Source organism: Choloepus didactylus, chromosome 4 (genome assembly GCF_015220235.1).
Source record: "Choloepus didactylus isolate mChoDid1 chromosome 4, mChoDid1.pri, whole genome shotgun sequence".
Lineage (NCBI taxonomy): Eukaryota > Metazoa > Chordata > Mammalia > Pilosa > Megalonychidae > Choloepus > Choloepus didactylus.
The window spans coordinates 51,262,392-51,281,660 of record NC_051310.1 but is presented as its reverse complement, the minus strand read 5'-3'; the positions used below and the strand labels follow the sequence as shown (position 1 = coordinate 51,281,660).

The 19,269-nt window shown below is 35.9% G+C and overlaps 1 non-coding gene and 1 pseudogene across 1 annotated transcript; both read left to right on the top strand.

Moving 5' to 3' along the window:
* The first annotated feature begins 1,154 nt into the window (after nt 1-1,154).
* Nucleotides 1,155-2,723, top strand: LOC119533275 (annotated as a pseudogene).
* Nucleotides 2,724-15,262: 12,539 nt separating this feature from the next.
* On the top strand, nt 15,263-15,376 carry LOC119533763. Its single transcript, XR_005216868.1, has one exon. It is a non-coding gene; the product is annotated as a U5 spliceosomal RNA (small nuclear RNA).
* Nucleotides 15,377-19,269: the final 3,893 nt, after the last annotated feature.

Sequence of the window (19,269 nt, the reverse complement as noted above, 5' to 3'; positions counted from 1 at the left end):
GAATGGAGTTTTACATTGGGACCGGCGGTTTGATGTGCTGAGCCCTTGAGCATGGGACTTGCCCTTATGAAGCTCATTACCGCAAAGGAGAGTCTAAACTTGCATGTAGTTGTGCCTAAGAGTCTCCCCCTGAGTACCTCTTTGTTGCTCAGATGTGGCCCTCTCTCTCTCTAACTGAGCCATCTCGACAGGTGAACTCGCTGCCCTCCCCCCTACGTGGGACCCAACTCCCAGGAGTGTAAATCTCCCTGGCAACGCAGAGTATGACTCCCGGGGATGAATGTGGACCCGGCATCGTGGGACTGAGAGTATCTTCTTGACCAAAAGGGGGAGGCAAAATGAGACGAAATAGTTTCAGTGGCTGAGAGATTCCAAATGGAGTCGAGAGGTCACTCTGGTGGACATTCTTATGCACTATATAGATAACACCTCTTAGGCTTTAATGTATTGGAATAGCTAGAAGTAAATACCTGAAACTACCAAACTCCAACCCAGCAGTCTGGACTCCTGAAGACAATTATATAATAATGTAGATTACAAGGGGTGACAGTGTGATTGTGAAGACCTTGTGGATCACACCCCCTTTATCTAGTGTATGGATGAGTGGAGGAATGGGGATAAAAACTAAAGGACAAATGGGGTGGGATGGGGGGATGATCTGGGTGTTCTTTTTTCATGTTTATTTTTTATTCTTGTTCTGGTTCTTTCTGATGTAAGGAAAATGTTCAGAGATAGATTGTAATGAACGCATAACTATGTTATCGTACTGTGGACAGTGGATTGTATACCATGGATGATTGTATTGTGTGTGAATGTATTTCAATAAAACTGAATTTAATTTAAAAAAATCACCATTAAAAAAAAAAAAAAAAGAATGGAGTTTTAGTACCCACCTGTGGCAGGAATCCTGGGGGGAAGGGGTCCTTTCTTCCTTTTTCTTTTCTTTTCTTTTTTTTTTTTCTTGGCAACTCACACCCTTCCACACACACCCAAAAGTTAAACACAGATCCTCTAATTTGTTTGGATTGACTGATGAAGACAAAGCCAGTTGCACTCTATATTTTTTGAGGTGGCATGAGTGGTTTTCTTCATTTTTTAAATGGCCAAATGACAGCATGATCCAGTTTGCTTTCCAATCAAAGAGCATTTTTTTAATGTTTTTTTGTGTTGCAAGAGCCAACACGAAAATGATGATGGCTTATAATGAGCATACATCTGCAGCAGCAGCAGGTCACCACCACCATCATCACCACCTTCCACACCTCCCTCCTCTTCACCTTCACCACCACCACCACCACCCTTAACACCATCTCCATCCGGGGGCAGCTACTGTTGTACACCCTGTACAGCAGCATCCTCTTCGGCAGCCATGGCAGCCCCAGCAGTGGCCACAGCTTTAGCCATGTTAAACCTTGGGCAACAACAGCCATATTTCCCACCACCAGCACTAGGTCAAGCTCCTGGACCAGCTGCAACAGCCCCAGCTCAGGCACAGGCTGCCACAGCTGCTACAGTTAAAGCACACCATCATCAACATTCACATCACCCACAAGAGCAGCTGGATATTGAGCCAGGTGGACCTCTTGGATAAGGAGCCTTTGGTGTTGTCTAGTCAGTAACAGATCCAAGAGACAGGAAGACCGTAGCACTCAAAAATATGCCCAACATCTTCCAAGAATCTGGTCTCCTGCAAAAGGGTCTTTCGGGAATTGAAGATGTTGTGCTTTTTAAACATGATAATGTACTCTCTGCCCTTGACATACTCTAACCTCCACATGTTGACTATTTTGAAGAAGTATATGTTGTCACAGAATTGATGCAGAGTGAACTACACAAAATTATTGTCTTTCCTCCACCACTCAGCTCAGATCATGTCAATGTTTTTCTTTATCAGATTTTACGAGGTTTGAAATATCTCCATCCAGCTGGCATTTTACATCGAGACATTAAGCCAGGGAATCTCCTTGTGAACAGCAACTGTGTTCTAAAGAGTTGTGGTTTTGGATTGTCCAGAGTGAAAGAACTAGAAGAATCCCATCACATGACTCAAGAAGTTGTTACTCAGTATTATCAGGCTCCAGAAATCCTGATGGGCAGCTGTCATTACAGCAATGCTATTGACATCTGGGCTGTCAGCTATATCTTCTCAGAGCTACTAGGATGAAGAATATTGTTTCAGGCACAGAGTCCCATTCAGCAGTTGGATTTGATAACAGATCTGTTGGGCACACCATCACTGGAAACAATGAGGATGGCTTGTGAAGGTGCTAAGGCACACATACTCAGATGTCCTCATAAACAAGCCATCTCTTCCTGTACTTTTTATCCCGCTAGCCAGGCTACACATGAAGCCTTTGCAGGATGTTGGTCTTTGATCCATCCAAAAGAATATCCTCTAAGGATGCCTTAACCCACTCCTACCTAGATGAAGGGCAACTATGATATCACACATGTATGAATAAATGTTGCTTTTCCACTTCTACTAGAACAGTTTATACCAGTGACTTTGAGCCAGTCACCAATCCCAAATTTGATGACACTTTTGAGAACCTCAGTTCTGTTCGACAGGTTAAAGAAATTATTTGCCAGTTCATTATGGAACAGCAGAAAGGAAACAGAGTGCCACTCTGCATCAACCTTCAGTCTGCTGCTTTAAAGAGCTTTATTAGTTTCATGTTGCTCAGCAGTCTGAGATGGAACCATCTCCTCTGGTGTGGGAGTGACGGTGGAAGATAATGTACTACTGAAGATGTAATGTAGCTTTCCACTGGAGTCTGGGATTTGCAATTCTGTAGGTTAATCATGCTTGTACTGTAATTTTACTAATGAAGTTTTAAATTAACAACCACTACTTGTATGATATGAGTAATATTTAGAAATGTTACTAGACTTTTAATCTGGTAAAGTGGTTGTGCTTATAGAAGAAAAATATTTTACCCAAAGTTGCTCATGTTTTTGCGCATGTTTTGTGAATTTAGTGCAGCTGTTATGGCTCACCTCAGAACAAAAGAGAATTGAACCAAATTTGGGAATTCGGGGTTTTTTGTTTTTTTTTTTCTTTTTTGTAAATGAAGTGAGATTGCTCACACACACACACACACACACACACACACACAAAGACAGTCACACATTTTTATATTTGAGCCATTCCTGAAGATTTAGGGTTTTCTAAAACTACAGAATCTAGAGACCTTGCCTGAGACCAATCATGGAGCCACATGAGCTGCTCGTGGCTGCACCTGGGTGGGTGGGTGGGTGGGGGAGCATGCCACTTAATGATCAAGCCCTATAATTAGCTTCTCATTAGAGCCCTGAGATGCGCTGTCTAAGATCACATGTTGTGGGTAGAGAGAATGAGTTTGTGACTAGGAGAGCCTAAAATTTTTGTTTTCCTTACCCAATATAAATAAATAATAAATATATTTAATCTAAAAAAAAAGATTTAAGAAACAAAGGACGCCGTCAACATATATAAAACACCCCATCCAACAAAGGCAGAATATACATTCTTCTCAAGTGTACACTAGGATAGTCAAATTGTTGGGTCAAAAAATGAGGCTCAATACAATAAAAGGATTGGAATCATATAAAGTATCTTCTCCAACAAATATAGAATGAAGCTAGAAATCAATAACAGAGGGAGAATTGGAAATATACAAAATGTGGATATGAAATAATACCCTCTCAAACAACCAATGGGTCAAAGAAGAAATCCAAAGGGAAATTATGATCTATCTTCAGATGAATTAAAGTGAAAACACAACATACTAAAACAAATGGGATGCAGCAAAGGCAGTGCTGAGAAGGAAATTTCTAACTAGAAATGCTAACACCAAAGAGGAAGAAAGATCTCAAATTTGTACCCAATCTCACGCCTGGAAGAACAAAAACAAAAAGACCAAAATAAACCCGAAATGAGCAGAAGGAAAGAAACATTAGAGAGGAGATAAATGAAATACAGAATAGAAAAACAATAGAGAGTATCAATGAAAGAAAAAGTTGGTACTTTGAAAAGATCAACAAAATTGATAAACCTTATCCAGATTGACAAAGAAAAAAAAGAGAGAATAAATAAGAAATATAAAAAATGAAATGGGGGGGGGTATTGCTTCTTACCTCACGGAAATAAAAAGGATTATAAGAAGACACTATGATGGCTACCATTTTTAAAAAAAGAAAATAACAAGTGTTAAAGAAGATGTGGAGAATTAGGAAAACTAATTCATCGCTGGTGGAAAATAAAATGGTGCAGCCACTGGGGAAGACAGTTTGGCAGTTCCTCAGAAAATTAAGTGTAGAATTACTATATGGTCTGGCAATTCCACTTCTAGGTATATACCCAAAAGAACTGAAAGCAGGGACTTGAACAGATATTTACACACGGATATTCATAGTAGCATTATTCACAATTGCCAAAAGATGGAAGCAACCCAAGTGTCCATTGACCAATTAATGGATAAACAAAATGTGGTATACACACATAATGGAATATTAATTCAGCTGAAAAAAGGAATGGAATTCTGAAAAATGCAACAACATGGATGAACCTTGAAACATTATGTTGAGTGAAATAACCCAGACACAAAGAGTCAAGTATTTTATGATCACACTGATATCATAAAGCCAGAATCTAGAATACAGGTTACCAGGGGATGGGGTAGGGATGGGGAATAAGGAGTTAAGACTTAAAATGTATAGAGTTCCGATTTGGAACAATGGAAATGTTTTGGTAATGGGTGATAGTGGTGGTAGCACAGCATTGTGGATAGAATTAACAGCATTGAAATATATATCTGAATGTGTTTAGAAGGAAAAATGTTAGGTTGTATATATGGTAATAGAACAAAAATTTTCTAAAATTCCATGGAACTGCACAACACAAACAGTGAACCCTAAGTTAAACCATGGACTACAGTTAATAGTACAATTATAAAAGTTTGCTTTAATCAATTGAAATAAATGTACCACATAATACAAGGTGTTAACAATAGGGTGGTATATGGGAATCCTCTATTTGAGGCATGATTGTTCTGTAAACCCAAAACTTCTCTAGTAAAAAAATGAAAAAGACACTATGATCAAATGTATGTGAACAAATTAGATAAACTTGATGAAATGAATAATTTCCTAGAAACATTCAAATTACCTAATCTACCTCAAGAAGAAATAGAAGATATTAACAGACTAATAAGAGGTTGAATTATTCAACAAAAAAAGCCAACATCTGGTCCAGGACCAGATGGCTCCAATGTTGAATACTACCAAACATTTAAAGAATTAACACCAATCTTTCTCAAACTCTTCCAAAAAACTGGAAAGGAGTGAATTTTCTAGCTCTTTCTTTGAGGCTACCATTACCCTTGTATCAAAGCAAGATAAGATATCACAAGAAAAAAAACTACAGACCAATTACCCTTATGAATATAGATATAAACATCCTCAATAAAACACTAGCAAACAGAATCCAATAGTACTTTAAAAGAATTATACATCATGACCAAGTGAATTTATCACAGGAATTCATGGGTGGTTCAACATAAGAAAATCAATGAAGGGGATAAAAACACATGATCACCTCAATTGATGCAGAAAAGCCACTTGAAAAGATAGGAAGTGTGAGTCCTATACATCATACTTAATGGTGAAAGACTGAAAGTTTTCCCTCTAAGATCAGGAACAAGACAAGGATGCCCACTCTCTCCTCTGTTACTTAACATTGTACTGGAAGTTCTAGCCAGAGCAATTAGGCAAGAAAAACAAATAAAAGACATAACAAATTGGAAAGGAAGAAGCAATACTTTCCCTATTTTCAGATGACATGATCCTATATATAGAAAATCCTGAGAAATCCACAACAAAGCTCTGGAACTAATAAATGAATTCAGCAAAGTAATGGGAGACAAGATCATTCCCCCCAAGTCAGCAATGTTTCCATATACAAACAATGAACAATTAGAACAAGAAATCAAGAAAAAAATTCTATTTACAATAGCAACTAAAAGAAGCAAATACCTAGGAATAAATATAACCAAGGATGTAAAGGACTTGTGCACAGAAAACTAGAAAACATTACCAAAAAAATCAAAGAAGATTTAAGTAAATGGAAAGATATTCTATGTTCATGGATTGGAAGAATAAATATTGCTAAGATGTCAATTCCACCTAAAACAATTTACAGATTCAACACACTCCCAATCAAAATTCCAACAATCTTCTCTACAGAAATGGAAAAGCCAAACATCAAATTTATATGAAAGGGTAAGGGACCCCGAATAGTCAAAGCCATATTGAGAAAGAAAAATGAAATTGGAGGACTCACAATTCCTGATCTTAAAATTTATTACACAGCCACAGTAATCGAAACAGCATGATACTGGCACAAGGACAGACATATAGACCAATGGAATAGAATTGAGGGCTCAGCGATCAGCCCTCACATTTATGGCCAACTGATTTTTGGCAAGGGGGCAAAGACCACTCAACTGGGAAAGAACAGTCTCTTTAACAAATAGTGCTGGGGAAAACTGAGTCTCCATTTGCAAAAGAATGAAAGTAGAACCTTACCTCACAACACATACAAAAATTAACTCAAAAGGGATCAAAGATCTAAATATGAAAGCAAGAACTATAATACTACTAGAAGAAAACATAGGGAAGCATCATCAGAACTTTGTATTAGGCAATGATTCCTAGGCAATGATTCCTGAGATTTTACAACCAAAGAACATGCAACAAAAGAAAACATAGGTAAATGAGACCTCATCAAAATTTAAAACTTATGTGCATCAAAGGACTTTATCATGAAAGTAAAAAGACAACCTACACAAAGGGAGAAAATATTTGGAAACCAAATATCCAATGAGGGTTTATATATAACATATAAAAAAATTCTACAACTCAACAACAAAAAGACAATTTAAAAATGGGCAAACAACTTGAATTGGCATCTCTCCAAAGAAGATATACAAAGGGCCAAGAGCACATGAAAAGATGCTCAATGTCATTAGCCATTAGGAAAATACAAATCAAAACCATAATGAGATACCATTTCAAACCCAGCAAAATGGCTACTATTACAAAATAAAAAATTATAAGTATTGGAGAGGATACAGAGAAATAGGAACACTACTAAAACATTGCTGGTGGGAACGTGAAATGGTACAGCCACCAGGGAAGACAGTTTAGCAGTTCCTCAGAAAATTAAGTATAGAATTACCAATGACCTGGAAATCCCAGTTCTAGGTATATACCCAAAAGAATTGAAAGCAGAGACTCAAACAGATAACTTGCACACTGATGTTCATAGCAGCATTATTCACAATTGTCAAGAAATGGAAGCAACCCAAGTGTCCATCAACTGACGAATGGATAAACAAAATGTGGTATATTTATATAACAGAATATTATTCAGCAATAAAAAGGAATGTAGTTCTGATACATGAGACACCATAGACAAACCTTGAAGACATCATATTGAGTGAAATAAACCAGACACAAAAAGACAAATATTGTATGATCTCACTAATATGAAATAATTAGAATAAGAAAACTCGCACAGTCAGAACCTAGAATATAGGTTACTGGGTGATGGGTTAGGAATAGGGAATGGTGAGTTCAGGCTTAAAATGTATAAAGTTTCTCTTTGGGATGATGGAAATGTTTTGGCAATGGATGGCGGTAATGGTGGCACAGCATTGCGAACATAATTAACAGAACTGACATATATTTAAATGTGGTTAAAAGGGGGAATTTTAAGTTGTATATATGTTACTAAACTAAAAGTTTTCTTTTTAAATCCACAGAACTGCACAACACAAACAATGAAAGTTAATTTAAACCATGGACTATAGTTAATAGTGCAATTATAAAAATGTTCTTTCATTAACTAACAATGTATCACACCAAAGCAAGATATTAATAATAGCGTAGTATATGGGAACCCTGTATTTTATGATTCTTTTGTAAACCCACAACTTCCCTAATTTAAAAAAAAAAACTTCCTTCTTTGTTTCTTTGTTTGATACCTCTGTGGTGATCAGTGCTGCTGTTTTTCCTTGTCAAATTAAGCTTATACCTTCATCACCTCCTTGAATTACCATATCAATAAAGTGTGGGTAATTTGACACCTCAAGAGGCCTGTTAATAACCCTAATGCTAGTGGGTTTCTTTCTGAGTTCATGTAAACCATATTAGGCAAATGTAAAAAAAAAAATAGACATTTTTATTCCATTATATCTTATATACATAATTTAATGTTACTCTAACCCATCTATTGTTTTACTTTTCGTGTAGTTGTGATTGTGTTTCAGTGCAAGTCTATTTCTCCTCAACTATGTCTGCTTACTTTTAAAATCCTATTAATGTGATTTTAAATTTTAACTCATTCCCCATTATTTTACCCTTTTTACTACATAATTCTTCAATTTTATTCCTCTTTTGCTCACCATTGTATCCCAGAACCTACCACAGTTCCTTGTACATGATAGAAACTCTACAGATATTTGTTTAATTACTGAATAAATGAATGAATGAGAAGTAAATACTCAGATCTGGATTACTGTAACAGACCAAGGACAGATTCTTTTCCTTTGAACTATCCTATATTCTTCCTATTCCATCTTCTAACAATAATTATTTTTCTTATATTAATTTCAAGTTACATAATCAAAAGAAACTAATTATTGTATTTCCCTCGGCTTCTACTCAGAATGCCTCTGTACTCTTTTAAAAACGTCTATAATTTGGCTTAACTTTATTTCCCAACAAGATCTCTCTACTTTAATCAGTCCAGTACCCTCACTAATCCATGAACTCACTATGCTTATTTAAGCCTCCATGGTTTCATGTCCAAGTCATTCCTCTCAACTGGAAAGTTTCTTCTTGACCCTGTCAAGATCTATTCATTCTTCAGTGTCCGAGTCCCACCTTCCTCAGAAAGCCTAGCCTGACTGTTACAGATATCCCTTTTCTCTGTAGTCCCTGGCACTTTCTAGACCACTGGGTGTAGCATTTAATTACAGTGTGCTAGACACTAGGATTACAAAGATAAAGAAGTCTTTACTGTCAAATATCTCACCACTTAACAGTGAAAACAGATACTTACGAGGAAGAATTCCATAATAGAGATATACATATTTGATTGTGATAATAAATTGGGGATATTAAATCAATGACCTCAGTGACCCTTAGTTCAAGTTCAGCCAGCAGCTCCGATTCAGTCAGTGTCCTAGCAGGAAACAAAATTCACCCCAAATAATTCAAATGATAAGACTTTAATAGAGACTATTTGTAGAAGTATGGACAGATGGTAACATGTATGGTGTCTCCTGGAGGAAAATGTCTACAATTCCATTTCTAGCAGTGGGTGCCAGAACAACACTCCAGAAGGCCACATGAGGCTAGTCACAGACCAATCCATGTCATAAGACCATTCACTCTATGGCAGAGACCAGAAAGGATCCAGAGGATGTATCCAAGGCCTCATCCACCCCAACCATGAAGAAACATTTGCCCCATTCCCCAAATATAAAGATGCCATTTTAGAGAGGCAGAGGAAGTCAGAGGAAATCTAAAAGATTTGGCATTTATCTGAAGAAGTCTGAATTACCTAAAAGATACTTTTAAACTGGCAGGAACAGAAATATCTCTGACTGAGAGGTTTAAGGTTGCCCCCTCACCCCCACTACACTGCCCCTGCCAGCCAGCAGGGTAGGAGCTCACAAGGAAGATTAGATAGGTTATAGAGAAATAAAGACACATGCTATTCAAGAAGCTGTTCTTTGATAACAGAACTTCTCTTTCTTATTAGGAATCAGTACCCAACTCCTGCCGGGCTCCGATCACAAGAACAGACATGTGAGTTGGCCTGGTCTTTCAGAATGCCTCATCCCTGGGGCCAGTCTTTCCTTAAATGATATGTGTGAATGGTAGAAGAAAAAAGTCTCTCTTCATCTGAGCTGGTGAGTTCCAAACACCTTGTAAGCCTGGAACTGCTGATAACTATCTTTCTTACTATAAGGAAAAAGCCTGCTCTATAACGAAGGCAACACAAATGAAAGTGGATGCAAGATACAAAAGTCAGCTATACCTGGACTCCTAGTTCTGCAAACAGTCTCTTTTTGTTCAAGCTGGTCTGTTAGATTTATATCACCTACACCTACAGAGTCCTATTAAATGCAGAAAAGGAGAGAAGATGCAATTTCACATCACTACACTAACGCTGCTTGAAATTTTACTTGCATCAAATTTCCAAGCATCAGTCAATTAAATTTTCTTTATTCAGTCACCATAAAATGATTATAAACATGCTTTAGTTTGTTTCATATTTGATCCATGATTTCTTGTACAGATTTTGTTTTTCCTGGAGTTTCCAATTGCACTTCTTTATTTCTATAAACAGAAGAATCATGTTTTCTTCACCATATCATTAAATCCTCTGAGTCCTTACTCACACAAATTGTTGAATGCACTAACATAATTTCTAGGCTCTGAGTAAGCACGAACACTCCACTTTGAGAGATCTACAACTTCCCAGGCTAATCACCCAATTTCATTAAAGATTGTGTCTCAGGGTTCAGCCTGGGTGCATTTACCGGCGTAGGGAGGGGTAGGAGAGGTCAATTATCACAGCCCTTCCCCAGACAATTCTTTAAGTTCTAACCTCATTTTCTGCCCCCAACCCCCACTCCCCACCCCTAATATCTGTCCTACCAACTCAGGCGGACTCAACAGAAGAACTTTCTCATTAATTTTAAACAACACTGAATGTTAATTATTGTACAATGTTGTAATACAATGCCTTTAAAATCTTTGGCTGTTGGGTAAGACATAAGGTCTTTTCATGAATAACCCCAAACCATGATACTTTTCTGATTCTTATGTCTGTTTTTCCTATATTAGGAAATTATAAAATTTTATTGGTCATAAAAGAACATTTAAATAATGAGTGCCATTCCATGAACCTGAATGGCAATATTGAACATTGTGAAGATGTCATTTATCCCGAATTAATCATATACATAATGCAGTTCCATGAAAACTCTCCTGGACTCTTTGGAGTGGTAGAAAGAAACTTGGCAAACTGACCTTAAAGTTCATCTAGAAGAAAATATTTACAGAACAGGCAAAGACTTTTATTTAATACTGAAGAATCACTTGCTCTACCAGACATTAAAATGTATTTCAACTACAGTAATGAAATCAGTAGTGAAATGGAATAGAAGGTCCAGAACAATGCCTGTGTATATACAGAAATTTAGTATGTGATAAAGGTGACATTTCAAAGCAGTAGGAAAAGAATGGATAAATCAATAAATAATGGCAGTAAAATTGCAAATGTTTTGAAGAAAAAAAAATCTGTTAGATTCCAAATTTACGCCAGATAGATTAAAAAGTTTTTTAAAAATTAAGCCTAGAAAGGGTAAGAGAAGAAAATATAGATTATTTCTATACTGGTGAGGGGAGCTATACTAAGCATAATGCCCAAAGCAGAACCAGATTTGATGGATTTGATTGCAAAAATTATAAATTTGTAAGGCAAACAACACCATAAAGTAAAAAGGCAAGTGAAAAGCTGGGAAGAAATATTTGCAACATATAATAGGAAAACATTTATGCTTAAATTTGAAGAGCTCTTACAAATCATTAAAAAGACAAGCATCACAACAAAAAATAAACAATAAATGTAAATTGGAAATTCTCAAAAAAAGAAATATAAATTACTGATAAATATGTGAAAATGTATACTCCATAATCAAAAAATGCCTATTTTTTAAAATGAGAAACCAGTTTTTACCCATGAAGCTAGAAACAATTTACAAGAATAATAATAGCCAAGGTTTGGAGAAAATGGCATTCTTATACAGTGTGGGTAGATGTAAAACTTGGTTAAAAATCTTTTTGGATGGCAATTTGAAAATGTGCCAGATTTTTAAATGTGGAACCCCTATGACCCATCCATTTCACTTTCAAGAATTTTAAGGGAAAGCTGGGACAAGTGTGCAACAATGCATGAAGGCATTTGTTACTTCATTGCTTATAATGGTAAATAAAACTGGAACCAACTTAAACAAACATCAATAAGAGACTGGTTAAATAAGTTATGGTATTTATGCTGTAGAATACAATGCAGCCATTCAAAATAATAATGTATTTTTTAAATAATTCATTTATTTTTAATTGTGAAAAATATACATAACAATCATTTTAATTTTTTGACATTACTGTCAAATTTCCACCACTATGTCCAGACTATTTTTATCATTCCAAACCCAAACTCATTTACCAGTAATTCCCCATTCCTCCCTCTGCCCCTAGTACCACTACCCTAATTTCTATGAATTTGTTTATTCTAAATATTTAATATAAGAGAAATCATAAAACATGTGTCCTTTTGTGTCTGGCTTATTTCACTCAATGTGAGTTTTCAAGATTCATCTATGTTGTAGCATGTACCAGCACTTCACTTTATTTTATGGTGGAATAATATTCCATTGTATGTATACCACTTTTGTTTACCCATTCATCGGTTGATAGACACTTGGGTCACCTCCACCTTTTATAGTGAATAATGAATAATGCTGCAATGACCTGTCGAAGTCCCTGCTTTCAATTATTTTGGGTATATACCTAGGAGTGGAATTGCTGAGTCACATGGTAATTCTATATTTAACTTTCTGAGAAATCACCAAACCGTTTTCCACAGCAGCTGTACCATTTTACATTCACTCCAACAATGTGTGAGGGTTCCTATTTCTCCACATCCTCAACAACACTTCTTATTTTCACCATCCTAGTGGGTATGCAGTGGTATCTCATAATTTTTTTTGATAGAGAAGTTGTGTGTTTACAAGAACAATCATGTGTAAAATACTGGAATCTCATATACCACATCACACCAACACCTGCACTGGTACAGTGTAGTCCATGGATTTTTAAAAATTTTTTATTCTTTTTACCATATGTTCTAGTTTAATAATGCTGCCATTATGCAAAATACCAGAAACGGATTGGCTTTTATAAAGGGGATTTATTAGGTTACAGTTGCTGTTCTAAGGCCATAGAAGTGTCCATACCTAAGGCATCAACAAGAGGATATTTTCACTGAAAGAAGGCCAATGGCATCCAGAACATCTCTGTCAATTGGGAAGGCACATGGCCAGTATCTGCTGGCCTTTGCTCCTGGGTTATGTTTCAAAATGGCTTTCTCCAAAATGGATCTGAGCTTCTGTCTTAGCTCCTCTCTCTCAGCTCCTGTGTGTACTTGCTTCTTTCTCCCAGGGCATTTCTCTCCAAGCATCTGGGGGTCCTCTCTTAGCTTCTCCAGGGCCAACTCTGGGCTTCATCTCTTAGCTTAGCATCTGCAAATGTTCTTCTGTCCACATCTGCAAGCATCTCTAGGCATCAGCAAGCATCTGGGTCTGTCAGTTCTTAGCTTCTCTCTTAAATACTTCAGTGAACTAATCAAGACCCACCCTGAACAGACAGGGCCACACCTCAACGGAAATAATCTAATCAAAAGTATCACCCACAGTTGGGTTGAGAGTCACATCTCCATGGAAACACTCAATCAAAAGTTTCCACCCTAATCAAAAGTTTAACAAATCTGCCCCCACAAGATTGCAATAAAGAATATGGATTTTCTGGGGGATATAATATATCCAAACTGGCACACCATATGTATAATCTAACATTCCCCCTTTTATCATATTCAGATATATATTTCAGTGCTGTTAATTGCATTCACAGTGTTGTGCTACCATCACCACCATTCATTACCAAAATATTTCCACCCTTCCAAATAGGAAACCTGTACATTTTAAGCCTTGACTTCCATTCCCTATCCCCACCCTGTTCCTCCGTAACCTATATTTTAGATTCTGACTCTATTTGTCCTTTTGTGTCTGGCTTATTTCATTCAACATAATGTCTTCAAGATTCATCCATGTTGTTGCATGTATCAAGACTTCATTCCTTTTTATAACTGAATCATATTCCATTTATGAATATACCACAATTTATTTATCCATTCATTGGTTGATGGACACTTGGGTTGCTTCCATCTTTTAGCAACTGTGAATAATGCCACTATGAACATCGGTGTGCAAACATTTGTTTGTGTCCCTCCTTTCACTTCTTTGGGATATATACCTAGTAGTAGGATTGCCAGATCATATCAAAATTCTATAGTTAGTTTCCTGAGGAACCGCCAAATTATCTTCCCCAGCAGATGCACCATTTTACATTGCCATGAGCAATGAATGAGTGTTCCTATTTCTCTGCATCCTCTCCAGCACCTGTTATTTTAATATTTTTAAATAATAGCCATCCTAGTTGGTTTTTTATATAACAGCCATTCTAATTGGTGTGAAATGGTATCTCATTGTGGTTTTGATTTGCATTTTCCTGATAGCTAATGTTGTTGAGCATTTTCTCATGTGCTTTCTGGCCGTTTGTGTATCTTCTTTGGAGAGATGTCTGTTCAAGTCTTTTGCCCATTTTTTAATTGGGTTGTTTGTCTTTTGTTGTTAAGTTGAAGTATTTCTTTATATATTCTTGACATTAAACCTTTATCAGATATGTGGTTTCCAAATATTGTGTAAGTTGTCATTTTACCTTCATGTTAAAATCCTTTGAGCAACAAAAGTTTTTAATTTGAAGAGGTTCCATTTATCTTTTTTTTTCCTTACTTACGCTTTGAGTGTAAAGTATAAGAACTCATTGCCTAACCTAATGTCCTGAAGATGATTTCCCACATTTTCTTTTAGAAGATTGATACTTCTAACTCATGTTAAGTTCCTTGATACATTTGGAGTTGATTTTTGTATATGATGTGAGGTAGGGTTCTCCTTTTTTTTGCAAATGTAGATCCAGTTTTCCCAGCACCATTTGTTGAAGAGACTATTCTTTCCCAGTTGAGTGGCTTTTGCCATCTAGTCAAAAATAAAAATCAGTTGGCCAAAGCCTCCACTTCACCCTCTAATGGTGGCCCAGACGCACCACGTGAATACTACCACATCTCTAGAATCAAAAGGGTGGTGAATCCAACTTATTTGCATACCCATAGTTAACTGCATATGGTACAAGTTTAAAATGTTAAAATTTTGTATTTTCCTCTGTTCATAATTTCTGAGCATTAGATGGTTATTTATATAATTCACAGGAAGTTTTTTCTCATGCACTTGATCTGTCATTAGCTAGCCACCATCAGTGCACTAGGGACCTGCAGTTACTTGAAGTGTGAGTTATAGGCCAACACACAAAAAAACTTTGTTTTTCTTAAGAGCATATAAATCTTTTGTTTTTCTTAAAGATTTCTGTGGAGAAAAACAACTTTGAGTTTTAAACAAAATTTTTGAGGCCTTGTTTCAGCAAGGCTACTAACTCTGTTAAAGAAAAAATCTTCAACTTTTTAGCTAGATATTAATTCCTGCCAGTTCATTTACCAGTTATTGATGCCTAACTAGTAAACTGTAACGTGTACACACAAGTCTAGTGGTGGTCCAGTATTTTAAGTCATTTAAATGAGTCTTTCAAATTAGGAGTTAAGAGCTTGTTAACTTTTTCTGTTTTTGCTTTGTTTTGTTTCCAGACCTTTATGTCCTTAACCATGCAGTTTAGTTTTTTGGAAATAATTTTGGTAGGTACTGTTCTGAGTCTTGCTTTTGCTCAGTTCTGTGCTATCTGTGATGAAAGCTGGTTCATTTTCATTGCAGCATTGTAGGGTAGGAATAGGAAAGACTAAGATATAATCTTAAATTTTCTAAAAGTCACATTAAGTAACAAGGGAAACAGAAAAAGTTAATTTTAATATTTTATTTAATACATCTAAAATACTATCTCAACATGTAATGAGATGTTTTATATTATTTTTCCACACTAAGTCTACACCCAATATGTTTTATTCCCTGTATTATTGGCGAGTTCCCTTTTTCTGAATTGCTGTCTTCTCAGAAGTTGCCAATTTTATTAGTTTTTCAAAGAACCAAAATTGGAGTTTGCTGGTCTTCCCTAATGTATCTTTTCTTTTCATTATTTTCTTCACATTAAATATAGTATATCTGTCTAATTTTTAAAAAATCAGTTGGCCAAAAATGTGAGGATTAATTTCTGAGTTCTCAATTCTGTTCCATTGGTCTATATGCTGTCCTTGTACCAGTACCACGCTATTTTGATTACTGTGGCTTCAGCTAGCCTGGACCCCTTACCTTTCCACATAAATTTGATGATTTACTTCTCCATTTCTGCAAAGAAGGTTTTTGCATCTGTGTATCACTTTGGGTAGAACTGACATCTTAAAAATATTTACTCTTCTAATCCATGAATGTGAAATGTCCTTCCATTTATTTAAGTCTTCTTTAATTTCTTTTAGCAATGCTTTATAGTTTTCTGTGTACAAGTCCTGTATATACTTGGATAGACTTATTCCTAGATATTTGATTCCTTTAGTTGTTATTGTGATCATAGTAATGTTAACTTTCATTTCCTTAATGGTTAATGATTTTGAGTATATTTTCATAAACTCATTGGCCATTTGAGTAACTTCCTTGGAGAAATGTCTATTCAAATCCTTGGCCCATATTTTTAAAGCAGTTTTACTGAGATATATTCACACATGATACAGTCCATCCAAAATGTATACTCAATGGCTAGCAGTATAATCACAAAGTTGTTCATTCATCACCACAATCAATCTTACATTATTTTCATTATAACAAAAAGAAAAATCCCATACCCCTTATATCCCCCATTATTGACCCTTAAGTATTGATGTGGTGGTACCTTTGTACAATTGATGAAAGAATATTAAAATATTACTGTTAACTACAGTCCATAGTTTGCATTAGGTGTATTTTTCCCCATATACCACTTTATTATTAACATCTTGTAATAGTGACATACATTTATTCTAGTTCATGAAAGAACATTCTTATATTTGTACTATTAACCACAGTCATTATCCACAAGGTTCACCATGTTACACAGTCCCATGCTTTATCCTCTAGCTTTCCTTCTAGTGACATACACAACCCTAAATTTCCCCTTTCAACCACAATTACACTCATAATTCAGCACTGTGAATTACACTCAAATAATGTGCTACCATCTCCTCTATCCATTTCCAAACATTTACAATCAAACTAATTTAAAATTCTGCACAAACAAAGCATTGGTTCCGCATTCTCTACCCTCATTCTATTCCCTGGTAATCTATATTCTAGATTTTAACTCTTATGAGTTTGCTTATTGTAACTAGTTCATATTAGTGAGGTCATGCAATATTTGTCCTTTTATGTCTGGTTTATTTCACTCAACATTATGTCCTCAAGGTTCATCCACGCTGCTACATGCATCAGGTCTTCATTTCTTCTTGCAAATGAATAATATTCCATTGTATGTATATACCACATTTCATTTATCCATTCATCAGTTGATGAACACTTGGGTTGCTTCCATCTTTTGGCAATTGTGAATAGTGCTGCTATGAACATTGGTGTGCAAATGTCTGTTTGCATCCCTGCTTTCAGTTCTTCTGGGTATATACCACTTCATATGGAATTCTGTGCTAAGCTTCCTGAGGGACCACCAAACTGTCTTCCACAGCAGAGGCACTATTTTACATTACCACCAGCAATGAATGTTTCTTTCTCCACATCCTCTCCAACACTTGTTATTTCTGTTTTTGTTTGTTTGTTTGTTTGTTTTTAATAGCAGCCATTCTAAAGGATATGAAATGGTATCTCTTTGTGGTTTTGATTGTCATTTCCCTGATGGCTAATGATGTTAAGCAGCTTTTCGTGTGCTTTCTGGCCATTTTTATTTCTTCTTCAGAGAGATGACTGTTCAAGTCTTTTGCCCATTTTTAAATTCAGTTGTTTTCTTTTGTTGTTAAATTGAAGGATTTCTTTATTTTTCTTGATATTATACCTTTATTGGATATGTGGTTGCCAAATATTTTCTCCCACTGTGTAGGTTGTTATTTCAGTTTCATGATAAAATCCTTTGAGCCATAAAAGATTTAAAATTTTGATGAGGTTCCATTTATCTACTTTTTCTTTCATTGCTTGTGCTTTGGGTGTAAATTCTAAGAAACCATTCCCTACCACAAGATCTTGAAGATGATTCCCTACATTTTCCTATAGGAGTTTTATGTTCTTGACTCCTATATTTAGGTCTTTGATCACTTCATTTTGAGATAATTTTTGTATAAGGGTGAGATAGGCAGCCTCTTTCATCTTCTGGTTATGGATATCCAGTTTTCCCAGCACCATTTATTGAAGAGGCTGCTCTGTCCCAGTTGAGTGGACTTGGCAGGCTTATTAAAAATCAATTTACCATAGATGTGAGGGTCTATTTCTAAACTCTCAATTCAATTGGTCAATATATCTGTCTTTATGACAGTACCATTCTGTTTTGACCACAGTAGCTTTGTAACATACTTTAAAGTCAGAAAGTGTGGGTTCTCCAACCTCATTCTTCTTTTTCAAGATGTTTTTGGCTATTCAGGGGCCCTTACCCTACTAAATAAATTTGATAAATTGCTTTTCCATTTCTGCAAAGTAGGTTGTTGGAATTTTGATTGGGATTGCATTGAATCTGTAATCAACTGGGTAGAATTGACATCTTAACAATACTTAGTCTTCCACCCTTGCATACCTGGATAAAACCCACTTGTTCATGGTTTATAATTCTTTTAATGTGCTATCAGATTCAATTTGAAGGCATTGGAAGATTTTGCATCTACAATCATTAGAGAGATTGCCTGTAATTTTCTTTTCTTGTAGTTTCTTTATCTGGCTTTGGTATTAGGGTAATGTTGGCTTTATAAAATGAGTTACATAGAGTTCCCTCCTCTTCAATTTTTGGAAGAGTTTGAACAGGATTGGTATTAATTTTTCTTCAAGCCATTTGGTCTTGGGCTTTTCTTTGTTGGGAGGTTTTTGATGACTGATTCAATCTTTTCACTTGTAATAGGTCTGTTGAAGTCCTCTATTTCTTCTAAAGTGTAGTTTGTTCATGTATTTCTAGGAATTCGTCTATTTCATCTAAGTTGTCTGTCTAACTTGTTGGCATATATTTGTAAATTTTCTGTTTCTTCACCATTTATTGATTTCTAGCTTCATTCCATTTTGGTCAGAGAAAGTGCTTTGTATAATTTCAATCTTTTTAATTTTATTGAAACTTGTTTTGTGTCTGTGCTCTATCCTGGCCTGTGATCTATAAACTCTTGAGAATAATGCATATCCTGCTCTTTCGGTGTGCAATGTTCTG